Source organism: Scyliorhinus torazame, chromosome 3 (assembly GCF_047496885.1).
Source record: "Scyliorhinus torazame isolate Kashiwa2021f chromosome 3, sScyTor2.1, whole genome shotgun sequence".
NCBI classification, from domain to species: Eukaryota; Metazoa; Chordata; class Chondrichthyes; order Carcharhiniformes; family Scyliorhinidae; genus Scyliorhinus; species Scyliorhinus torazame.
Genome location: NC_092709.1, coordinates 185503584 through 185530233, shown reverse-complemented (window position 1 = coordinate 185530233; position 26650 = coordinate 185503584). Strand labels below are relative to the sequence as shown.

General features: G+C 47.2%; 1 long non-coding RNA gene across 1 annotated transcript in view; it reads left to right on the top strand.

The window, feature by feature from the left end:
• Nucleotides 1-2836: 2836 nt before the first annotated feature.
• LOC140409558 (uncharacterized) overlaps nt 2837-26650 on the top strand; it is a 65493-nt gene continuing 41679 nt past the window's right edge. Inside the window, exons 1-2 of the long non-coding RNA XR_011940396.1 lie at nt 2837-2898; nt 5009-5143. This is a non-coding gene — a long non-coding RNA (uncharacterized lncRNA). The remainder of the gene's footprint in view (nt 2899-5008; nt 5144-26650) is intronic.

Here is a 26650-nt window from a genome sequence, read left to right as displayed (position 1 = left end):
ACGAACAGACTCAAAAACAGCTTCTTCCCCACTGTCACCAGACTCCTAAATGACCCTCTTATGGACTGATTTCATTAACACTACACCCTGTATGCTTCATCCGATGCCAGTGCTTATGTAGTTACATTGTATATGTTGTGTTGCCCTATTATGTATTTTCTTTTATTCCCTTTTCTTCTCATGTACTTAATGATCTGTTGAGCTGCTCGCAGAAAAATACTTTTCACTGTACCTCTGTACATGTGACAATAAACAAATCCAATCCAATCCAATCCAATCATCCTCGCCGACATTTACAACAGGTTGAGCCAGGTGTGAGTCAGTCGAGGGGATCCCTCCAAGGGCACAGATGTAAATATAGCCCCTGAGGGCGGTGCCAACCTGTGCCAGTGGGTGGACCTAAGTGGGAGTCCCATGTGAGGGGTGTGGGGATGATGTTGCTGTGTGGTGTGCTGGGAAGAGCAGCCCCCAAGACCTCCATGATGTGGAATGGGGGCCATTCAGCTGAAGCACTGTTTGGAGCCTCTCAAAGAGGCCCCACCCCGCCAAAGTGTCAGTGTAAACCATGCCCACTATTTCCTGTGGCTCCAGATTCCATGAGAAAACTAGTCTGTGCAACTGGAGAGTTACATGCCAGTTTTCTGTCAGAGCCTGACACTTTGCAAAATTCTGGTAAGGTTCCACCCCATGTAATGATCAAGGGTTACTACCTAAAACCCAATTTAAGTTGTGCAGTTAACACAATTCTTCTTGATATAACCTAATTCTGGATGGTGTTACAATTCAAAATTGAATGGTTTATCAACATTGTAATGGCACAGCAAGGTATTGGATGAGAAAAGACTATTTAACCACCAACACTTTTCACTGCACTTTTTGTCCTAATGTGAATTCTACCTCAAAAGCGAGATACATGGATATAAACCAAACTGCAACTGCACCTATCGACAGAGAAACAGAGCTAATGGGCTACATTTTACAGGTTAGCCTCGGGTGAAAAAACATGTGCTTGAACCCGTAAATTGGGGCATTATGCTGATGGAGGGGCTGGTCCACCACAATCTTATGGGTAGTCAAGGAGGCATTAGTAGGTCACCCACCCAGGGCCCAATTGAGGACATTAAGTGAACAATGAATGCACAATTAAAGGTCCCTTTCTGCCGCCACACTGATTTATGAACATTGGGTTGGATTATATGATCCCCCACCAGTGGATCTGTTAGGGTGCATGTAAAATCTGGCAGGACGCCTGCTCGCTGCCTACCTGACTGGCCCTGCCCTCACCATTTTATCACTGGCAGGGGAGGTGCAGATGGCTTGCCAGCCAGTGGGTCAGTTAAGATCTTTCTGGGCAAGCAATGTCCACTCAATGGCCTCATCTCATTGGTGCCTGGATTTACCTGGTGATGGGAGGTCCGTTCCAGATGGGAAAACCAACAGGTTTCTCTGCATGGACTGGTGGTGGGCAAAAGAGTCCTTCCTTAATGGATCTCCTGGCCATTGCAAGGCAAGCCCCCCCCTCCCCCCCCCCCCACCCCCCCCCCCCCTCCCCCCCCCCCCCCCCTCCCTGCTCAGGTTCCCCTCCTCCAAAGCCCTCTCAAACCCCAATGCCACCCCTCTCGCCGGGGCCTGCCACCTTGGCACTTGGGGAACTCCATGACTGTGAGGCAGCAGTATTAAACACTGTGCCACTGTGCCATGTTATGTTGCTTCCTCCCAAGAAAACAAGCTCATTTCTGCTAATCTTTCTTCATAACATTGAATTATAAGCTTGAAGATCATCTGAACCGTTTTTAATGCACTGTCCTTTGGAATATGATATATACAGTTGGAGATCTGAAGAGGATTGCAACAAGCAATTTAATCTTATTATTAAATACCCTTGAGGTCTATCCTAATACCTGCTTTCTCCCTTCAGTTGGAATGAAGGATAAACAATCACACCCATGTCTTTTTCTACATGTTTAGCTGATTTATACTCAGCTCATCGTGTACACAATATAATTTGCCCCACCTTACACAAGACATCTTGCTACAAAACTTTGTATCAACAACAAATTTTATATTATTCAATATACTTTGAGCATGTAAACAAAGGAAACGGAGCAGAGTTTTTTGAAACTCTACTGAATAGTATCATATAGACTGAACTTTAGTCAATTATTTATCACATTTTGCTTTTTTAATTACCAAAACAGTTTCTGTTGAATGAACTTAATTCCATTAGGCTTGATTATCTTTAAAAGCGTCACATGTGGAACTTTATCAAGTGCCTCATGACAATCCAATTAAATTATATCCAGCAATAATATTGTTGACACTTTAGCCTCTCCAGTAGCATATATGATGATGGCTGAGAAGTTGCGTGGAGGTGTTTCCACTCTGCTGGCATTTCTACCAGAGCTGTGGGGAGCATCTTGTTTTTCTATGTAAATGGAGTTTCTGACATACCTTTGGCAAAGTAATGTTGGTGAAGTGGGTGCAAATCTGGGGAATTTCCTTTCCAATCTTCCTTTCAGTGCTTCTCTCCTTGGCAACCATTAAGCATATTTTCTGAGCATTTTTTGGTTCACCTGAGCTCATTTCTTATGTGCATTTATTTCCATACAGTATCCAAAATAATGATATCTATAACAGATAGAAGTGTAATCACTGGGATCAGTGGATTGAAGATACCTAACAAAATTAATGCTACATGGAGCTACAGTTCAGTAAATGGGACGAAAACTACAAAGTGTTACATGGAAATTCAATTTCATATCTCTACTGAAGAAGATTCAGCAGATCAGAATAGAAATCTTTGCACTAAGAACGACTGCAACCTTGTTGTAAAGAGGAGAGTCACTAATGATCCACGTTACAGAGCCACAACTACTTATTTGCCAATGATTATTAAAGGTACATTGTAAAGTTGGTGTGTATTCACAATAAAATGTGTTTCCTGTTACCGACGTGTACTTATATCTAAGTTCTTCTAACTGGGGTCAGCACCTGATTTAAAATATTAATGTTGCCTGAATCTGGGTGGTTCAGTTGGGCCAGGTCCGGATTCAGATTTTCTAAAAAATAATAAAATTAGCTGTTCTTTTTATTACTTCCTATCATAAGGTATTTTTAATTCTTTCCAGATGTACCAGATGTACAATTCTCAGTCCAACAGGGTGAGCAAACATCCTGCTCTAAGGTCTTTGCCTATTCCTGTCTTTGGATGATTCATTGTGAGGTACCCGAGGGGAAGAGAGATAGTTGGCTGTTTGATTCTTCCTTCCTTCGCTTGTCTCATCTCTACTGGCTATGGTCCAATTACAGTGAGCACTGCAGGTGTAAACCTGTATTCTTCCACTCTGCACAATAAAAATGGTCCTCTCATTAATGAAAAATGAAATGAAAATGAAATGAAAATCGCTTATTGTCACAAGTAGGCTTCAAATGAAGTTACTGTGAAAAGCCCCTAGTCGCCATATTCCGGCACCTGTTCGGGGAGGCTGGTACGGGAATTGAACCGTGCTGCTGGCCTGCCTTGGTCTGGTTTAAAAGCCAGCTATTTAGCCCAGTGTGCTAAACCAGCCCAAACCAAAGATATCTAAACCAAATAAAAGATCTGGAGATGAATCAAGTTCGAAGTTTTGTTGTGATAAGATTCTGTTGTCATACCTTTCAGTATGATTAAATTACCCAAGTTCTCCCAGCTCTCTTTAAATTTCCATACATTATTTTGGAATGCTGGGAAAGTATAGCAGGAAATAGCTCAGCTCTGCAGAATGTCTCTAAGTTCTTTGGAATGTATTTTCCTCCACAATAACAGTAAATAAGAGTGGGAAAATGGGATGGCAGGGCCGACTGTTGCCTTCCTATTGTGGCCTAATTTTTCTTCTCTATTTCTTCCGGGACAATTGCTGGTTGCCCTTCCCTGCTTGCCGAATGTAGATGTTAATGGGAGGTGGGCCCTGGCTTTCAGTGTAATTTCCCATCCAAGTGCCCTTCTTTTCTGTTCTTTGGGACCACTTGTTGGAAGGTACTGGTTATAATAGGCCTGTGATAATTTGACACCAACTAGGTCCTAACAATTAAACACTGCAAATCTGCCACAGGCCATACCTACCTGGATATCTGCCACATTATACTATAGGATTCTGCTTCATTATGTTCCTACATAATCAGAGATATTATTAGGCTGGTGGATAGTGGACCCCACACTTTAAGTCAATGACGTATGTTCAGTGTTAAACTGTTTTAGTTTTGTTTTATTATTGCTGCCTATTATTGCAAAATTACCACATAGGAATAGAGGAATAGCTAGACCTCAAAAGACTCTGGTCCATCTCGTTCAACATCCACCATCCTGGTAGCTGCAACAAGTGAAGAGTGCCCTCAGTAGAACACACAGCTCTGCCATGCTACGTTAACTCGCATTTTTACAATTATGCTGTTCTTCCTTGAGGCTTTTCTCTGCCTGGTTGTTGCTCTGTAATTCGAAACTGAAAAAAATAAGTCTGTTTATTAAGAGCTTCCATCTCATCGAGGAGGCTTCAGGCCAATCAACATCCAATAACCTGTCCTGAAAACTCAGCTCGCATTTTGACAGTTGTGATAAATTCCACCACAGCAACTAAGACAATTCACAATATTCTAAAATGATCAACAACATTCTAATAACCCACAGCATTCTTAAAATGAAAGTCTATTCATCCCATCTCCCAATGTTAACAAATGCTTAAAAAAATTCTGGGTTCTGGATCTGCATCTGTGCTAAAACCTAATCAAGTCTTCTTTGGGCTATACCTTATCTGTGTACCAGCTTTTGTTGAAATCGATTCATCAGTTTTTCCGATATATTGTTCACAAACAGATTAACAAATGGGAAGAAACATTACTTGTCACCTCAGTGGCAGAGGTAATGGCAATGGACCTATTGATTAATCTTAGCAATCAATGTGAGAAAACCAGACCAGACTGTGAAATATTTGAGCAATCAAACACATAAATTTCCCTCTGACCTCCCTCTCAGATATGAACAGAACCACTGCAGAGACTTCACAACAAGATATTAATGTTGCCTGGAACATTCATTCTTCTGATGGAATGCAAATTACAAAATGTTCTACACGCATTCAGCTGCAGAATCCCTCTGCTGAATATCAAGGTCAGTACAAAAAATTATCTCTGATGAAGCTCATAACTACATTGAACAGACAATTTGCAATTGGTAGCCAAACAGGTCCTTGTACCGAATAAAGTAATGTCAGGAAATTTGTGAATATGTTTCTGATATATATTCATCTCTTGGTTAGATGTGCCTGAAGTCTTACTAACGACAATAACATAATATAGTTTGCATTAGCTAACTTCAGATTTGTATGTATATCTTGTTTGTTGACATTATCATTTAAAATAACATTAAAAATTCAAGTGAACAAGTTTTCTTAGATTTAGTTGCTTACATACATGCACATCTGTTCATGGGCACCTGCATATAGCTTTACTATGAGGTTTCTTGTTAATCCCTTTACACATTAACAGAATAGTTGCTTGGTAGCACGAACTTGCATATTGCTGAAAAAAAGAGATACTCTATCAAAGCTTTTCACCTTGCATTAGGATAGACTCAAGAATGCAAAATTTCAAAGAGAACAACAATTTATACTGCATGTGAGTAGGGGTGGTGATTGGTTGGAAAGTTAGTTGTGATTGGTTGAGACATTGCCATGGCGAATGCACCAAGGAGCTATTGTCCCCCATGCTTTTGTTTATTTAAAAAAGGTACCATGCCTGTACATGCTCAATTTGCCTGCAAAGGACGGGTTCCTGCACATGAACATATATAGTTTCTGGCAAGTATACGTGAGCTACATTGTGAGCCCAGATGATAATCTTAAAGTGGTTGTTGGTGTAATTCTTAGCACATTGGAAATTGATCATCAACTGCTACCCAATTGTGGAATCACACTTAACATTAGACATGTTCTGAGTTTTGCAAGCACGGGTTGGGTTGAGTATGGTTAGTATTCTGCCTACTGTGAATGGTCGAAGGGATGTGCTGTTTGATAACATCCGCCAGTCATTGGGGTATAAAGGGCCTACATTCCTGGCATCACATCAGCATTGAAATTCATATGCTACATTATTCATTTTTGTTGGCAGAATGTATTTTTTACTTGACAGCAACATCTTATTAGTGGAAAACATCACTTGTGTTGCTGTTGCATAGTAGTAATATGAAATGGCTAGCTTAACCTGTTCCTAAAATACTGAGATACTTTACCCTTCTAGGGTAATCTGAGGTAGACTGGTCCAAAAGTGGTGGCCTCAGGTCCATTCAAGGGTATACACGATACTCAACAAGCAACGATCGGGGCAGTCATTGTCCTGCAGGTCATTTCAGTGTCAACCATATTCCAGTGCCAAGCTAACACAGTGAGAAAATGGCTCTGGTCCTGTTTAGGTGATTGTTGATAAGGCAGTCTTGTAGCATATGAAGGTGAAGGAATCTCAATGCATATATTGACCAGTGAAGATATGTTTAAGGTAGACAGTAGAAGAGAACCAATTAATGGATTTCTAAACTAGCAAGATTTTCAAAATTCATTCAAGGGACGTGGGCATCACTGGCTAGGCCAGTACTTATTGCTCATCCCTAATTGTCTTTGCTCAGAGGACATTTTAAGAGTCAACTATATTTCTGTGGATCCGGAGTCTCATGTAGGCCAGACCAGGTAAGGATGACAGATTTCTTCCCTAAAGGACATTAGTGACCCAGATGGGGTTTTACGACAGTCAGCAATGGTTTTGTGGTCATCATTAGACTTTTCATTCCAGATTTTAATTGAATTCAAATTTCACCATCTGTCGTGGTGGGATTCAAACGCAGGTCCCCAGAGCATTACCCTGGGTCATTGGATTACTAATATACTGACAATACCATAGTGCCATCCCCTTCCCAAAGTAAATGAAAGGGAGCTTGTGAGATTGTTCCATTTCAATGGTGAATTTACAAAGATACGAATTAGGATTATGAGTAAACCACTCGGCCGATTGAGCCTGTTCAGCCATTCAATAAGATTGTGGATGACTGGATTATACCCTCAAATCCACATTCCCACCTACCCCCATAACCTTTCAACCCCTTGCTCATCATGAATCTCTCCAGCTCTGCCTTAAAAATATTCAAAGACTCTGCTTCCAACGCTTTTGAGGAACAGAGTTCCAGAGACTCACAATCCTCTGAGAGAAAATTCTCCTCATCTCTCATAAATGGGCAACCCCTTTTTTTTAAACAGTGACCCTTAGTTCTAGGTTTTCCCATATCCTTTCCACATCCATAATGCTAAGACCCCTCAGAATCTTATATGTTTCAATCAAATTGCCTCTTACTGTTCTAAACTCCATTGGATAGAAGCCTAACCATCCAACCTTTCCTCAAAAGACAGCCCGCCAATTCTAGATACTAGTCTAATAAATAGCCTCTGAACTGCTTCCAATGCATTTACATCCTTCTTTACATAAGGAGATCAATACTATGCACTACTGCCCTGTGCAACTGAACCATAACCTCTCTACTATTGTATTCAATTCTCCTCGCAATGTACAATGACATTCTATTTGCTTTTCTAATTACTTGCAGTACCTGCATAATAACCTTTTGCAATTCATACACGAGGATATCTAGATCCCCCTTCACATTGCACCTCAGAGCTCTGCAATCTGTCACCATTTAGATAATATGCTTCTTTTTATTCTTCCTGCCAAAATGGACATTTTACATTTTCGCACATTTTACTCCTTTTGCCAGACCTTTGACTGCTCATTAACCTATCCTTTTGTAGCCTCCTTATGTCCTCATCACAATTTACTTTCCCTGTGGGGGCCTCCGTATTACAGAAGCCCTGTGGGGAGACTCCCTATCACAGGGGACCCTTTGGGGGTCCCCTACTACAGCGGTCCCTGTGGGGAGTCTCCCTATCACAGAGGTCCCTGTGGGGGGGGTCCCCTACTACAGGGGCCACTGAGGGGTTCTTCCTATTACAGGGATCCCTGTGGGGGGTGTCTCCCTATTACAGGGATCCCTGTGGAGGTTGTTTCCCTATTACAGGGGTCCCTGGGGTGAGGGGGTGGGTTGGGTCACCCATGTACTTGGGGATAGGGGGGGCACCCTGGCAATCCGGGGGTGGGGGGGGGGGCTGCTGTGCTGTGCGGGGTAGGGTCCAATTTGCGGTGCGGGGGGAGGCCGGCTGCGGGATCTCGCTATTAGGCCGCCCGCACAAGATAGTGGACCGAAAGCGGGATTCCCTGGGAATCCCTCATTTTTCACGCTGTAGGATCTCTTATTTTCTAATAAGAGTCGAGGTCCGGTGGTAGTTTGAGATTGAGTTCATTGCAAAACCTTGATTCGTGGACGTTCAGATACAAACAAAAGAAACAAAAGCCTATCGGGACAGAAGGAAGAGAACAATGGAAAGAGAAGAAAGAGAGAGAGAGCAACATACACCAAGAGCTTTTTACCTGCACGCCCTCCTCTCTGTCCCTATTGGCTTACAAGTTTTGAATTGTGACTTATGAATGGTGCTCCATACCAGCAATCACACTGGTATCTAACTTACTGGCTGTGGACATTTGCAGTCTGGATCCTGAAAGGCTGGTGTAACCTTTCACTTTTATCATCACCAAGCTGCAACTTATAATCTGACCTTGACTCAGAACAATACAAGCTTGTGTTTCATCTACCCAACTAATTCTTTATTTGACTTTCACACAGTTACAATATTTTCAAAACTTCAATTTAATATTTCCCCACACACGTAATGCATATATTTGCGTGGCAAGGAATATGGAATTGCATCCTGCTTTATGACCCCAATGGGATGGTAAAACTGATACAATTCAGCTCTGGCGGGAGAAGGTAGTCTCCCAAACTGAGAATCCAGCCTGATTTTTCCAGTCCCTTTGTCCAGCTTGCAAATATGTATGCCTGGTTTAGCAGACATTTATTCTGCATGCGAAATCCGGACAAGTTATTGGGTATCCCATAAATGCTGGGTCAGTGGGGCAGGCTTTCAAGGATTCAGTGTTTTCACTAGATCTGGGTTTGTGGCAAGATAGCTCAGAATAGAGGAGTTCAAACTGCACAAATGCCTCCTCCCAACTTTGGAATGTGTAAAAACCAAAATTGAAGTCACGACGGAGGACGACTCCTTGCTTTCTGAGAGTACATGATCAGGCAGAAATTTGCTATTCTTTCATCTCTTCTGATGAGTGCAAGTCAAAAAGTTTCAACAGCATGCCTTTTTCAGCAATTAAAAGAATTATTGCTCAAAGAAGTCCTGTTTGTTTATGTTACTGGAGCAATACCAGCTGTTTATCCATTGTGACTTGAAGGAATGTGTGGACGACAATTCTGGCTAGAATTCTGCAATACATTTAGGAACTAAAATGACCTCTAACAGTGGGTAGCCATCTGTTACATACATCGTACAACATCACATTGCCTCATTAGGAATTGTGAGATTTTCTAAACATCAACAAGTTCTGCTCTGCAGTCCAGGCAATGCAATGGCTAAAACTGAGAGATTATGTTAGATCTGCTTCACTGAAATGAGTGACATGACAACTTGAAAATTTGGGATTCCTTTAACATAGTGAGTAAATTTGGAAAATTTGGGATGATCTTTAAGGATGGTTCATGATTGTATTCGAGGCCTCAGAGGTCATGATAATATAAATTAAAGATCTCATATTAGTCAAGGAACTTCCCTAATGTGTGGAAAAGAGCCAAATTTCATAAATAGCACTGGTTTAAGAGAAGGAGGTGTGCAGTACATCTTGCACCCACATGAAAGAGCACTTGGAATTCACCAGATTATTAACAGTCTATTTTTGCACAAGTTTGCAGCATTTAATTCTGGACCACTGTATGCTGGTGGTGATTATTAAACTTTACTTTGTATGACTGAGTTATCATTACTGAGCTTATATGTATCTGATACATACATTTCAAATGGCAGACTTGTGAATAAAGCTCATGGAATAAATAGCAAATTGATATGCACTTACTACTCCTAGATATATGAGGTTATTATAATCACAGGGTTCAAAATTTGGATCCATGGTGCTGCTGGAGCCTCCAGATGGTCTGGTGTGGCCCTTATGGTGTTCCAAGCTGAAAAGGTCACTCACGCAGAAGTCGTGGACAAGCACTGAAAACATCTGACTTGGTGCTAACATATCACTGTGCCCTACTGGCTGATATAATGCACAACTTTCACATTTGTCCCTATTCACTTGCCAATTGCCAAAGAATAAGTGTTCTGCTGGAAGAGGCCTAGCATTAGTTTTATTTAAAGGGCCATGCACCCAACTTGCAGAATTTAGAATTAGGAATGTTGCTGCATCCTCACGGAGAGGACGGAGGATTTGGTGACGTGTCTCCACAAAGGCTGCAACAGGTATGGAGACTACGGTTGCAGTGCCTCTAGGTCAGCAACACAACAGGAAGATGGAGCAGAGACTGCAGAGAAAGGAAACTCTGCATGGTATCCTCTGCCAAGTTGGAGCCAGCCACATTCATGACAAGACAGTTAATTCAACCACCATATCATATCATATAATTTACAGTGCAGAAGGAGGCCATTCGGCCCATTGAGTCTGCACCGGCCCCCGGAAATAGCACCCCACTTAATTTTAATTTTTTTATTTAAAAAAAATAAATTTAGAGTATCCAATTCATTTTTTCCAATTAAGGGGCAATTTAGCGTGGCCAATCCACCTACCCTGCACATCTTTCGGTTCTGGGGGCCAAACCCACGCTAACACGGGGAGAATATGCAAACTCCACACGGACAGTGACCCAGAGCCAGGATCGAACCTGGGACCTCAGCGCAGTGAGGCTGCAGAGCTACCCACTGCGCCACCGTGCTGCCCTGGCACTCCACTTAAGCCCACACCCATAACCCAGTAACCCCACCCAACCTTTTTGGACACTAACACTAAGGGCAATTTAGCATGGCCAATCCACATAACCTGCACACATTTGGACTGTGGGAGGAAATCAGAGCACCCGGAGGAAACCCACGCAGTCACGGAGAGAACGTGCAGATTCCACACAGACAGTGACCCAAGCTGGGAATTGCATCTGGGATCCTGGAGCAGTGAAGCAACTGTGCTAACCATTGTGCTACCGTGCTGCCCATGGTTCTAGCTGTTACGACACACTGGGCTATTGTGCGATCAATTCCAGCCTCACTTGACCCAGAGACGCAACATAAGTGAATTAACCAACAGTTAAAAGTAAAACGAGTCTTTGTTTCAGGTAATTGTTTCCAGCACCTTTCTCCTCTTCAAACTTTTCTTTCAGTTCAAGGTTTTCATTGTAGATTCATTCAGGTCTCTGCAGTTTCAGAAAGACAGCAGGTCTACAGCTTTCATGGAGAAAACACAGAGGAGTGAGAGTGAAAAGTTCCTTATCTCTGTGTGTCAAGGACTCAACTGCTCACTGAGCTCTCTGAGAATCAACTCACTGGGATAGGACCCAATCACCACCTGTTACCGGGCATAGCACGGTCTTCTGACCAATTCCTTGACCACCAGCCAATCAATCAAACAGAGTCCCACCCCGTCTCTATCTCTGGTGCCAAAAAGTCCGAGGTTTCCTGTTCAAAACTAGCAGAGTGTTCTCTCCTGTAACTTCTAAATTCTTCACTTCTTTCTGCTGTTTGACTTAAATTCACATGTCCATTGATGATCCATGGATCAAAATGATGATGGCAAAATAAAAGAAGGGGGAAATAAGGGAATAAATAGGAAGGGCCCTTACAATTATCAGCACTGTTCTGTATGGCAGCACATCGACGGCCCTTATCTGAGTTCTCTGCAGCAGAACTTGCATGCTACCTTGTTCTGCAGTGATCCAGTGAGTTGACATGCAAACCTCCCCCCCCACCCCCGCCACATTCCCCCCCACCCCATCCGTGGAATGGACGTCGACAGCAGCTTTTGTCCTTGCAGTCCAGCAGATCCACTTTGGGCTATTTTGTGGGAAGCGTCTCTGGCCCCCGGACCTGTTAACAGGAGGCCAGAATCATTACCTCTACAGGCTGTAGCCACATCGAGCTGAAAATCCAGATGCTGTGACGAGTACCCTCAATTGGCACTTTAATTTGCAAAATTGGCTACCTGTCGCTGGTGGGCGAGTATTCATCACTCCCCAAAATACTGTCTTCCTGAAAATAGGCCAGTGACAGGAACATGGTGACAGGCTGGCACGCCAGCTGGTAGTGTAAAACTGCCACCACGCCCACCTCCAAACCCTCCTCTGCCTCAGTGGCAAAATCCAACGCAATGTGTTAATCTTTTTTGTGGGAAATATTTGTATTTGAAAGAATATATATTTTTAATGAAATAAGAAAAAAAATGGAAAATGGAAAATGTGCAGATTTGATAGTTCATATCTATTTGACATAATAGGCTGTATTCTCTATCGCCATCGGTAACGGCATTCCCGATGTGGCGGAGAATCCTGTGGCAGGCAGAAAATGGGATCCGATCTGTTTCCAATGCTCTGGTCTCTCCCTGGCAGTGGCACGAGGTTTGCACCCTGTAGCCGCGGGAGGATACAAATTGATCAAATGACTCATCTGCAGCCTTTTGACACCAGATTCTCCATGCCTCTGTGATGTTGTGGCCCTCCGGGCCGGGATTCACGTAGGTGTGGATTGGTACAAGTATTAGCCACCATGGCCCCGATGCGGTGGACCTTGCGATGGGCCAATGGGGTAAGTATTTAAGTTAGGTGCCCCCAATGTACATCGGAGGTTCCCACCACAATGCAAATCCTGTTCACCCCACCCCCTACATCAGACCCTATCACCAGACCCCTCCACCAGAGGCCCCCACCAGAGAATCCTATGACACACTTCCTACCAGAGACCCCCCACCAGAGAATCCCCCATATCTGAGACCCCTCATAATAGACAACATCCCATATCAGAGATCCCTCCATCAGAGGCCCACCGATATCCAAGATTCCCCATAACAGAAAGCCCCCATAAGAGAGAATTTCCCTCCCCACCTGCCCATCAGTCACCTGTGCCTGGAAGCTAAAGAGCAGTACTTGACAGCTTCCAGTCAGATATCTTGATTGTTCATTTTAATTTCCCTTCACACTTGAATGCATCTCAAGTAGCCTGCTTTGAATTTAACCACAATGTTTATAAACATCTAGGAGTTAAGCACTTTCACTCCCTCTTTTTCTCAGCAGAAATAACCTAACTGCTTTTGACGTGGTCAGCACCTGTCAATCGTAGCCAAATGTTTTTTTTCTTTTTCTCAATTTAATTTTTCTGTGATTATACTGCTGACAATAACCTAGATCCTAGATCAGTGCTATTTCAGACATTTGCCACATTTGGATTAGGATTTGATTTTGATTTGATTTATTGTCACATGTACTGAGGTACAGTGAAAAGTATTGTTCTGCATACAGTCCAGACAGAGCATTCCAAACATGAAATACCACAGGACATACACAATGTAAATACACAGACACAGGCACAGGCACATGTGGCTAGTTGAGAATCCAGAAGTGGCTAATTGTATTTTAAAAAAAAAAGTTTTTATTCAAGGTTTTTCAATAATTTTTACAAAAGACTCCAAAAAGAAAAATAGTACAAAGAAAACAGGGCAATATGCCAACAAAACAAAACAATTTAACCCTCTAAACGATTGACAATTTAACACCCATCTCAAAGCAAAATGGGGCACGCACGCCCCTTACAAAACGAAAAATAAATCAGCCCGCGCCCCCTCCCCCCCCCCGGTTGCTGCTGCTATTGATCTCCACCTAACGATCCGCGAGAAAGTCAAGGAACGGTTGCCACAGCCTGGAGAACCCCTGCAAAGACCCTCGCAAGGCAAACTTTATCTTCTCCAACCTAAGAAACCACGCCATGTCGTTGACCCAAGCCTCTACGCTAGGGGGCTTCACGTCCCTCCACATTAACAAGAGCCTTCTCCGGGCTACCAAGGAGGCAAAGGCCAGAACTCTGGCCTCTTTCGACTCCTGCATTCCCGGATCGTCCAATACCCCAAATATTGCTATCCCTCAGCTCGGTTTTACCTGAGTATCCAAGACCTTGGACATAGCCTTTGCAAAGCCCCTCCAAAACCCCGCAAGCGCCGGGCATGTCCAAAACATATGGGCGTGGTTTGCTGGACTCCCCGAACACCTCACACACCAAAAAACTTACTCATCCTCACCCCTGTCATATGCGCCCTGTGCACCACTTTAAACTGGATCAGGCTGAGCCTGGTGCAAGATGAGGAGGAATTGACCCTGCCCAGGGCGTCAGCCCACAGGCCCTCATCCAGCTCCTCACCCAGCTCCTCCTACCACTTGCCCTTCAGCTCCTCCACCGAGGCTTCCTCCGCCTCCTGCAGCTCCTGGTATATCTCCAATATCTTACCTTCCCTGACCCACCTGCCTCCTCACAAACACACAAACCTGCATATACCTAAAGGCATTTCCCGGAGGTAACCCAAATTTCTCCTCCAGCGCCCTCAGACTGGCAAAAGTCCCGTCGATGAATAAATCCCCCATCCTTTTAATTCCCGCCTGGTGCCAGCTTAGGAACCCACCATCTATCCTACCTGGAACTAACCTATGGTTGTCCCGTATCGGAGCCCAGACTGAGGCCTCTACCTCCCCCCTATGCTGTCTCCACTGCCCCCAGATCCTCAATGTCGCCGCCACCACCGGGCTTGTGGTATTCCGCGTCGGCGGAAGCGGCAACGGTGCCGTCACCAGTGCCCCCAAGCTAGTACCTATACAGGACGCCGCCTCTAACCTTTTCCACGCCGCCCCCTCTCCCTCCATTACCCACTTCCGAATCATAGACTCATTCGCTGCCCAGTAATAACTGCACAGGGCTAATTGTATTTTTGATTAGGAATCAGATGGTTAGATTCTCTTTTATTGGGGATGGTCATTGCCTGACACTTGGCAATCTGCATCTTGTAATGTCCCTGGAGTAGTCATCCAGACGATTAGCCTAATGGGTTGATGACATGAGTTCCAATCGCACCATAGTATCTTGTTTAATTTAAATTCAACTAATTAATAATCTTTAATGAGTTAATACATCTGGAATTGAAAGCTTGTCTCCATAATGGTGACAGTAAGACTATCAACTGCTGTAAAATCAAATCTGGTTCACTAATGCCCTTTAGGGAAGGAAATCTGCCATCCTTACCTGGTTTGCCCTACATGTGACCCAGACCTACTGCAATGCGGTTAATTTTCAATTTCCTCTGAAATAGCCACTTTTACAAATCTCCCACAGAAAAGTCAAAAAGGAAAATAACTGGACAGATCACCCTGCATCAATCTAAGCATGGGAAATGACAATGGCGCGCCCAGCCCTGTCAACCTTGCAAAATCCTCCTTACTAATATCTGGAGGCTTGCACCAAATTCAGAAGGTCAGTCGCACAGACTAGTCAAATGAAAGCCTGCCATAGTCATACCCATGGAATCATACCTTACAGACATCAACATCACTACCCCTGGGTATATTCTGTCCCACTGACACGGCAGAATAGTGGTATACAGTCCATGTGCAAATGCACCAAGACCTGGACATTAGCCAGGCTTGGGCTGACAAATGGGAAGGAGCATTCGTGCCAGCAAATGCCAGGCAATGACCATAGAGGGAATCTAACCATTATTCCTTGACATTCAATGGCATTACCATTGTTGAATCCCCCATGAACTACATCTTGGGGGTTACCATTGACCAGAAACTAAACTGGACTCGCCATATAAATACTGTGGCTAAAAGACAACATCAGAGGCTGTGGAGAATAATTCACCTCCTGATGCCCTAAAAGCCTGTCCATCATCTACAAGGAACAAATCAGGAGTGTGATGGAATACCCTCCTGGAAGGGTGCAGTTCCAATGACACTCAGAAAGCTTGACACCATCAGGACAAACCAGCCTGCTTGAATGGCACCCAGTCCAGAAACATGCACTCCCTCCACCACCAATGAACAGTAGCAGCCGTGTGCATCATCTACGAAGTGCACAGCAGGAACTCACCAAGGTTCCTTAGGCAGCACTTCCAAACCCATGACCACTATCATCTAGAAGGACAAGGGCAGCAGATACATGGGATCCCCACCACCTGGAATTTCCTCTCCAAGTCATTCACCATCATGACTTGGAAATACATTGGCTTTCCTTCATTATCGCTGGGTCAAAATCCTGGAACACCCCCTCCCTAACAGCATTGTTGTACCTACACTAAAGAGTTGCAGAGGTTCAAGAATGTAATTCACGACCACCTTCTGAAGGGCAATTAGGGCTGGACAATAAATGCCAACCTAGCCAGTGAAGCTCACATTCTGTGAATTATTTTTTTAAAAGTCGGGAGAGTTTCTCCCAGAGTCCTCAACATTGATTCCAGACCCCATGATGCATCATGCCATTAGTCAAAATATGGGCAAGGATACCCTTTACTGATTACCAGCTACTGCTCTCCCTTAGCTGACAAATTGGTACTCCTCCATGTTGAGCACCACTTGCAAGAGGCACTGAGGGTGGCAAGGAATAGAGCGTAGTCTGGGTGTGGGACTTCAATACCCATCACCGTGAATGGTTTGGTAATTGGTTGAATTCTGAAGGACATATCTGCCAGACTGAGCCTACGACGGGTGTTAGGGGAAACAGCAAGAAGGAAAAACCTACCAGACCCTGTCCTCACCAATCTACCTGCTGTTTGTGTTGTTCTCTGCTTTGCTTTACCTGGATGGTTTGGATGCGTAGTGTTGACCAAAGAACAACAAGCTTTGTTAACAAACAAAACTATAAATTTATTTACACTACTTACTATGATTTGTTGACATTCCTAAAGTAGAAGGTTTCTATATTAAACTGTGCTATCTCTTTATGTTTTAAATTTAGAGTACCCAATTCATTTTTTCCAATTATGGGGCAATTTAGCGTGGCCAATCCACCTACCCTGCACATCTTTGGGATGTGGGGGCGAAATCCACGCAAACACGGGAAGAATGTGCAAACTCCACACAGACAGTGACCCAGAGCTGGGATCGAACCTGGGACCTCGGCACCATGAGGCAACAGGGCTAACCCACTGCGCCACCATGCTGCCCATAAACTGTGCTATCTCTAACTGCAGAACTCTTAAGTACACAACTGCTTTCTCTCTCTCATGCCTCACTATCTTCTGTCTGTCTGTTCTTCTTCAGCATTATCTGACCCACAAGGCTTAGCCCCATCCCTTATATACTTATGGGACTACCTCCCTCTAGCATAGGCTGCCTGTATATATTTCATTAACTCTTGCATTGACTTAATTTATGATAATACCACATCCCCTTTCTTTGTAAAAAAAGATAATTACACTTTGTTTAAGACATTTTTCTTTGATTCTTATGTCATGCAGTATTAATCATAAATGTAATATCCTGTTCTATTACTAATGACTTTACATGTCATACTATCCCCCTTTCTTCCTGTTTCTCATCTATAAGATAAATGGAGATTGTTACAAACATATATTGATATCATTGTCTGTTCATCACAAGGAATTGAGTACTAGTTAACAATTGTTTAAACTGTTCAAACTTTTTTACAGTCCACAAATTTGAGAATACACTCAGTCTTCAGTGTGATAGTGTGTTACCCTAACCCTAACCCAACAAATCATCAGTCCAAATCGATCAGGTGTTCGACTGGTTGAACTATGTTTATTGTCTGATGTGGTCTCTTTCTGTGTTTGTGATGTTGCTTTCCTGTTTCCTTCGGCTTCAAAAACGGTTTGGTTTCTGGTCTTTGAGCAAATATCAACTCATTAAATTCATTGGCATGACTTCTTTTCTGTCTAAACAATGTCCTGTTCTTCCTGACATTGGTGCCATTGTGCGTGAATTCTGTATTGTCTGCACACGCATTTGTCCGTGTTACCTCGACCTGTAGCTGTGTTTCACACACTGTCCTGCAGTCCCTTACTCTGTTGCCATCTGGATTGTTTTTCATACTGTGTGGTCGGTCAAATGTGATTGCAAGTTATACAGCGTGATACAGTGTAATACATGGTGAATGGTTAGTACAATACGTTCACCACATTCACCCCCTGTTAAAAAATTGAAGTTCGGCGGGGGTGAAGGGTTCACAGATTCAGTCTGTCCGGCGCCCTGATCGTGCGCTGTGATCGCCGGAGCACTGGTATCGCAGCTGGCCCAGGTGTTGAACTCATCCGTGCGGGCATGGGTGGTGAACTCGCCGGTGCTGGCACAGACGTTGACTCCGGGAGTGTGTCTTCTGGAGCTTCGTTCCTGTGGGTCGGTGAAGGGGGGAGGGAGTACAGGAGGGGGTCTGGGGGCCATGTAGGGGCGGGGGCGCTGGTCGGCGTAGGTTGGGGGGGGGGTAGATTGGGGTGGTGGTGGTAGTGAGACCTGCGGGTGCCAGGTCCCGGAGGGAAACCGTATCCTGTTGGCCATCGGGGTGTTCTACGTATGCGTACTGGGGGTTGGTGTGAAGTAACTGGACCCTCTCGACCAGGGGGTCGGACTTATGGCTCCAGGCATGTTTGCGGAGTAGGACGGGCCCTGGTGTCTTCAGCAAGGATGGAAGCGAGACCCCGGAGGTGGATCTCCTGGGGAAAACAAACAGGCGGTCTAATGCACAATCAATAACTCTCGAGACAAGGGTAGTCATATCTAATCGGCTTTAATCAGCTAGAACTGTACCCAGCAGCTTCGATACAGAAAGTGAAGGCTGCTGGGACGGCATGGGTTCTTCTACCCCGCCTCTCAGGGCAGGGCTATGTACATTAGCCAATGGTAGACTCCTAGGTCTAGCCAATGGTCATTCACCTCTCAGGCACTGCAATACCTGGTATTACCACACGGTCATGAGGGGTCTCGTTCGTGGCTGTGTAAAGGAGTGACCTAATGGAGTGGAGCGCGTCAGGGAGGATCTCCTGCCAGTGGAAAACGGGGAGATTCCTAGACTGTAGGGCCAGGAGGTCGGCCTTCCAGACGGTCGCGTTCTCCCTCTCCACCTGCCCGTTTCCCCGAGGGTTATAACTGGTAGTCTTGCTCGAGGCGATGCCCTTACTGAGCAGGTACTGACGCAGTTCGTCGCTCATAAACGAGGACGTAAGTGGGGAAACCGAACAAGGTGAAGGCACTATGCAGGGCCTTAATGACGGTGGCCGCAGTCATGTCGGGGCATGTGATTGCAAAGGGGAAGCGGGAGAACTCGACAACGATGTTTAGGAAATACGTGTTGCGGTTGGTAGAGGGGAGGGGCCCTTTGAAGTCGATACTGAGGTGCTCAAAGGGCCAGGATGCCTTCACCAGGTGGGCCTTATCCAGTCGATAGAAGTGCGGCTTGCACTCCGCGCAGATTTGGCAGTCCCTGGTCATGTCCCTGATCTCCTCGGTGGAGTAGGGCAGGTTGCGAGCCTTGATGTAGTGGAGATGCCAGGTGACCCCCGGTTGGCAGAGATCATCATGGATGGCCCGGAGTCGGTCATCTTGCGCGCTGGTGCATGTGCCGTGGGACAGGGCATCTGGGGGCTCGTTGAGCTTCCCAGGATGATACACTATATCGTAATTATAGGTGGAGAGTTCGATCCTCCACCTCAAGATCTTATCGTTCTTGATCTTGCCCCGCTGTGTATTATCAAACATGAATGCTACCAACTGTTGGTCGGTGACGAGGGTAAACCTCCTACCAGCGAGGTAGTGCCTCCAGTGCCGCATAGCTTCCACGATGGCTTGGGCTTCTTTTTCGACTGAGGAGTGTCGAATCGCGGAGGCGTCGCTCTCCAGCTGGAAGGGGACGGACTCGTCCACCGCGTGCATTGCGGCTTTGGCAATATCTGCCTTGATGCGGCTGAAGGCCAGGCGGGCCTCAGCCATCAGGGGGAAGATCGTGGGCGCGATTCTCCACTCCCACGCCCCAGCGGAACGGCCCCAGTCCCGACCGATTCAGGCCCTGACAATGGGCCAGGATCGGGGCCGCGTCATCTAAACGCGCCAGGCCTTGTCGCCAGCGTAAAAGCGGTGCCACATAGATGACACGGCCGGTGCCGCATAACGGCGTCATCCGCGCATGCGTGGTTGCCGTCCTCTCTAAGTCTGCCCCGCAAGAAGATGGGGGACGGATCTTGCGGGGCCGCGGAAGGAAGCAGGTCCTCCTTCAGAGAGGACGGCCCGACGATCGATGGGCACTGATCGCGGGCCACCCCACATTTGAGATACCCCCCGGTGCAGGATCCCCCCTCGCCCCCCTGCAGGCCACCCCCCAGCGTTCATGCACCGCCACGACTGCAGCGACCAGGTGTGGACGGCGCCGGGGGGAACCCGCCGTTTTGGCTTGGCCGCTCGGCCCATCCGGGCCTCAGAATAGCGGGGGTGCCGGAGAATCGCCATTTTGGGTGTCTCCGGTGATTCTCCGGCCTGCGGCCCGCGAAACTCGACCGGGCCGTTCCCGCCGCTTGGGAGAATTGCGGGAGGGTGTCCCCGGAAATTTTGGCGGCCCAGGCGATTCTCCCAACCGGTGTGGGAGTGGAGAATCACGCCCCGTAGCTTTGATCAGTGGGCGGGCTTTGTCCGCATAGTTGGGGACCCACTGGGCATAATAGGAAAATAACCTGAGGCACCTTTTCAAGGCCTTGGGGCAGTGGGGGAGGGGGAGTTGCAGGAGGGGGTGCATATGGTCGGGTTGGGTCCTAGAACCCCGTTTTCCCCGACATAGCTGAGGATGGCTAGTCTGGTTGTGCGGAAAACGCATTTCTCCTTGTTATAAGTGAGGTTGAGGGCTTGGGCGGTTTGGAGAAATTTCTGGAGGTTGGCGTCGTGGTCCTGCTGGTCGTGGCCGCAGGTGGTGACGTTGTCCAAGTACGGAAATGTGGCCCGCAGCCCGTACTGGTCCACCATTCGGTCCATCATTCTTTGGAAGACCGAAACCCCGTTTGTGACGCCGAAAGGAACCCGGGGGAAGTGGAAGAGGCGGCCGTCTGCCTCAAAGGCCGTGTAGTGGCGGTCCTCCGGGCGGATTGGGAGCTGGTGGTATGCAGACTTCAGATCCACCGTGGAGAACACCCGGTAGTGTGTGATCTGATTAACCATGTCTGCTATCCGGGGAAGGGGGTACGCATCGAGGTGCGTGTACTGGTTTATGGTTTGGCTGTAATCTACAACCATCCTGTTCTTTTCCCCGGTCCTGACGACCACCACCTGAGCTCTCCAGGGGCTATTGCTGGCCTAGATGACTCCCTGCCGCAAGAGTCGCTGGACCTCGGACCTGATAAAAGTCCTGTCCTGGATGCTGTACCGCCTGCTTCTGGTGGCGACTGGCTTACAGTCGGCGGTGAGATTTGCGAAGAGCAGGGGAGGGTCGACGTTCAGGGTCGCGAGGGTACATACGGTGAGTGGGGGTAGGGGCCCGCTGAACTTCAGGGTTAGACTCCTGAGGTTGCACTGGATGTCCAGTCCCAACAGGAGAGGTCGGGGAGTACATATAGTTTAATCTTGGTGTACTCGGCGCACTGTATTGCAAGGCTTGCGGCACTGTACCCCCAGATCTGCACTGAGTGCGATCCAGAAGCGAGGGAGATTGTTTGAAGTGCAGGGAAGATTTGGAGCGAGCAGCACCTTACCGTGTCTGGGTGAATGAAGCTCTCCGTGCTCCCGGAGTCGAACAGGCAAGGCGTTTCATGTCCATTGACCCGGACGGTCATCTTGGAGCTCCGGAGGTGTTTTGGTCGTGACTGGTCGAGGGTGACCGCGCCGAGTTGCGGGTAGCCGGCGTGGTCGGAGGTCATGGGGTGGTCCCAAGATGGCTGCCCCTGTCGGTCGCACGTGTCGGGCGGCGTTGCAGATGGCGGCCAAGATGGCGGCCCCCATGAGTCGCACGTGGCGTGCCGCGTGGGAGATGGTGGCCAAGATGACGGCCCCGGTGATAGAATAGAATAGAATTTACAGTGCAGAAGGAGGCCATCGAGTCTGCACCGGCTCTTGGAAAGAGCACCCTACCCAAGGTAAACACCTTCACCCTATCTCCATAACCCAGTAACCCCACCCAACACTAAGGGCAATTTTGGACACTAAGGGCAATTTTTTTATCAAGGCCAATCCACCTAACCTGCACATCTTTGGACTGTGGGAGGAAACCGGAGCACCCGGAGGAAACCCACGCACACACGGGGAGGATGTGCAGACTCCGCACAGACAGTGACCCAAGCCGGAATTGAACCTGGGACCCTGGAGCTGTGAAGCAATTGTGCTAACCACTATGATACCTTGCTGCCATCGCACATGTTGTGCGGGCTTGAAGATGGCTGCCCCCACGGACAACACAAGGCGGATGAAGCGTCCGGAGGGAGCGGAGCCGGCAGGCACGCAGCCACACTGCGGGGTCTGCGGGCCTGTGAGTCTGAGAGTCGGGCCTGCGACTTGGAGGGTTTGGACCTGGCCAGGCAAACTTTGGCGAAGTGTCCCTTTTCACCGCAGTCGCTGCAGTTCGCGTTCCGAGCCGGGCAGCGCTGCCTGGGGTGCTGGTGCTGGCCACAGAAATAGCAGGGTAGTCCCCCCGTGTTCGGCGGGCAGCCGCGTGGCACAGGCCTGGGGTAGTCTCGGGTCGGGGGTCCACAAGGGGGTTGCGTGATCAGACGGGAACGCGGTGAGGCTTTGGAACGTTACTTCTAGGGAGGTGGCTAGTTTTACCGTCTCTTCTAGGTCGAGGGCACCTTTCTCGAGCAGGCGCTGTCTCACGTAGTTGGACCTGACTCCAGCCTCGTAGGCGTCCTGGTCGGCGAGGTCCAATGTTGAGAGGCCGTAATGGCCTGGTAGTTGCAACTTCGCGCGAGGACTTTGAGGTCGCGTAGGTACCCCTCCAGCGATTCCCTGGGGTGTTGGCGGCGAGTGGTGAGGAGATGCCGCGCGTACACCTCGTTTAGCGGCTTTACATATAGGCACTTCAGCATCGCGAGGACGTCCGCGTATGTGGAGGCTTCCTCGAGTTGTACAGAGATTCGATGACTCATCCCGGGTGTGGAGGAGGCTCAGCTTCTGATCGTCGGTGACGGAAGGCGAGGAGGAGGCGACGAGGTAGGCCTCGAAACAGCGGAGCCAGTGCAAAAAAAATCCCTTTGGCCTCCGCGGCCGATTCCATTGTGGTGTTGTAGTCGATTAAATTGATGCGACCATCAATTCAAGCGAGACAGAGAGTTGAAGTGAACAGTGGCTTTAATCGACTAGAACAGTGCCTGCCTGCGACTGCTCTGCTAGTGAGAGCCACCTACAGGGCTGCTGCTCTTTATACCTCCCCTCAAGGGGCGGGGCCAGGGGCAGAGCCCACAAGGGCACCAACATGATACATTCTATGTAATATCATACAATGGTCCATAGGTGGAGCCCACATGGGTAACAGCGTGATACAGTGTAATACAGTGGTGAATGGTTAGTACAATACATTCACCACAAACACTTTCTTTTCATTGCATTGGACTGTGCTGTTCAGTTGTCCTTCGGTTTCACAGCCATATCTTTGTGTACATTCTGTTGGTTCGTAGTCACTTTTTGTGTCAACAAGATCCATTCCTTCTGGCTTGATTGATTCATTTTCAACCTTTATACTATCAGTGTCCTTTGCAATATCTGATATTTCGCTAGGCTTTGTGATCTCAGGTTCCTGTGGATGATCTGATGTATTGCTGAGCTTTGTGACATCAGTCCCTTCTGGATGATCTGATTTATCTGTGATCTCTTGGTGCTTCTCATCTGGAGTCAACTTTTCCAAGATGTCTTCATTCTCTTGTTGGCTGTTCATGATTGATGTGCTCTCACTTGATCTGTTCATTGTTGCACTCTGATTGTCATCCTTTGTGCAGTCCAGCTGAGATCTGTCAGTCTCGCTTTTGTCCTGCACGGCTTGTATGCTACTTGTGATCACTTCGTCACTATTCGCAAATACAGTGGATAGACTGCCATAGTCTTTTTTTGTTGCTCGTTATCTGTTTCTTCACTGTTGGCCTTACTGGCAAATACAGTAGATAGGCTTTCGTAGTCTTCTTTTTGCTGATCAAATAAACTCGATAGACCTTCATAGTCTTATTCTTCCATTGCTCGCTTTCTGGAATATTTCAGTGCACTCTTTCTGGAGTATTTGAGTGCTCTTCTTGTGGAGTCTTTCATCGTGTAAACTGCTTGTTCATTTGTCAGATTACTGTCCTCATCTGGTGATTGCGGTATCATTTCTCGAGGGCAGTTACAATAATCCTCTGTCTTCACGCTGTCTGGAATGTGCAGCCATTTAACGAGGTTCAGGGCTACGCATGCATTCGCTCCCAATATGGACTCTCGCTTTGTGTACACAATGGCGAATTGCACGGTGTGACTTTGATGGTGCACCCATGCTTCTAGGTTGCATACCCCTAACGTTTCAATCGCATTCCCACTGTAGTCGATCAGCCGGTTCTGTCGATCAAAAACTGTCGGTTGAACTCTCAAGTGGTTCAAATCGGAGAGGCTGAGGAAATTGTCACTTGTTCCGGTGACAAACTTGCATTTGATTAATGTAGCATTCAGCATCACTGGAATTGTCCATTCATCGAGATTTGGAGCAGTTGTGAATGGGTTTATTTTTTCAGCTTCTGAAATTTCCTGTGTACCTTGGTCTACACTTTCAATTATATCCATTTAGAGTATATCTTGCAAATCTATTTCATCTTCTGTGATGTTGAGTTTGTGCTCTTTATTTTCAGATTTGTAAAAATTTTCTTCTTTTTCGATGCTGAAAACTTCTTGTTCAGCTGTTCGATTAAATTTCATCCCTGTTCTGCATTGCAAGGCAAAATGATTCAGTTTACAGCAGTTTAAACATAGTTTTCTGATTGCCAGGCATTTTTTTCTCAAGTGGGCGTAGCCACAACGCGTACACATCATCACATCAGTGACGTCATGCGCAAACGTCCATTGTGCATGTGCAAATCGACCCTTGTCCGGAGTGCGCTCTTTTTCCAAAGTGCACATGTGCGAATTGGTCCTGCACATGCGCAGAATGTTCAACATCTGGGGCGAAATTCTCCGGTATCGGCGCGATGTCCGCCGACCGGCGCCAAAAACGGCGCAAATCAGTTGGGCATCGCGCCGCCCCAAGGGTGCGGAATCCTCCGCATCTTGGGGGGCCGAGCCCTAACGTTGAGGGGCTAGGCCCGCACCGGACTGATTTCCGCCCCGCCAGCTGGCGGAAGTGCCCCGCCAGCTGGTGCCGAAATGACATTGCCGGGCGGCACATGCGCGGGAGTGTTAGCGGCCGTACACGGCACCCCGCGCATGCGCAGTGGAGGGAGTCTCTTCCGCCTCCACCATGGTGAAGACCGTGGCGAAGGCGGAAGGAAAAGAGTGCCCCCACGGCACAGGCCCGCCCGCGGATCGGTGGGCCCCGATCGTGGGCCAGGCCACCGTGGTGGCACCCCCCGGGGCCAGATCGCCCCGCGCCCCCCCCAGGACCCCGGATTCTGCCCGCGCCGCCTTGTCCCGCTTGTAAGAGAGGTGGTTTAATCCACGCCGGCGGGACAGGCATCCTAGCAGCGGTACTTCGGCCCATCCGGGCCGGAGAATCGCAGGGGGGGCCCGCCAACTGGCGCGGCGCGATTCCCGCCCCCGCAGAATATCCGGTGCCGGAGAATTCGCCAACCGGTGGGGGCGGGATTCACGCCAGCCCCCGGCGATTCTCCGACCCGGCGGGGGGTCGGAGAATCTCGCCCCAGAATCGCATTTCTTCTTTAACTGTGCCAGTCCGAAATGCCCGACTTTCAAAGCGCGTGTTTTTGTCAGGTGTGCTTGTGCAGACTGGTCTTCTTTTCCAACGCGCCAAATTTCTAGTGCGCCACAGTTCAACGGAGGCAAAAACATTTTTACTTTGCCAATTCAACATTTCGGCACTTCCATTTTTAGATTCTTTGCTTGCACGGGATATATTACTAGGATCTTCTTGGTATTTTTGTTGCTTTTGAGTCATATAGAACATAGAACAATACAGCGCAGTACAGGCCCTTCGGCCCACGATGTTGCACCGAAACAAAAGCCATCTAACCTACACTATGCCATTATCATCCATATGTTTATCCAATAAACTTTTAAATGCCCTCAATGTTGGCGAGTTCACTACTGTTGCAGGTAGGGCATTCCACGGCCTCACTACTCTTTGCGTAAAGAACCTACCTCTGACCTCTGTCCTATATCTATTACCCCTCAGTTTAAAGTTATGTCCCCTCGTGCCAGCCATTTCCATCCGCGGGAGAAGGCTCTCACTGTCCACCCTACCCAACCCCCTGATCATTTTGTATGCCTCTATTAAGTCTCCTCTTAACCTTCTTCTCTCCAACGAAAACAACCTCAAGTCCATCAGCCTTTCCTCATAAGATTTTCCCTCCATACCAGGCAACATCCTGGTAAATCTCCTCTGCACCCGCTCCAAAGCCTCCACGTCCTTCCTATAATGCGGTGACCAGAACTGTACGCAATACTCCAAATGCGGCCGTACCAGAGTTCTGTACAGCTGCAACATGACCTCCCGACTCCGGAACTCAATCCCTCTACCAATAAAGGCCAACACTCCTTCGGCCT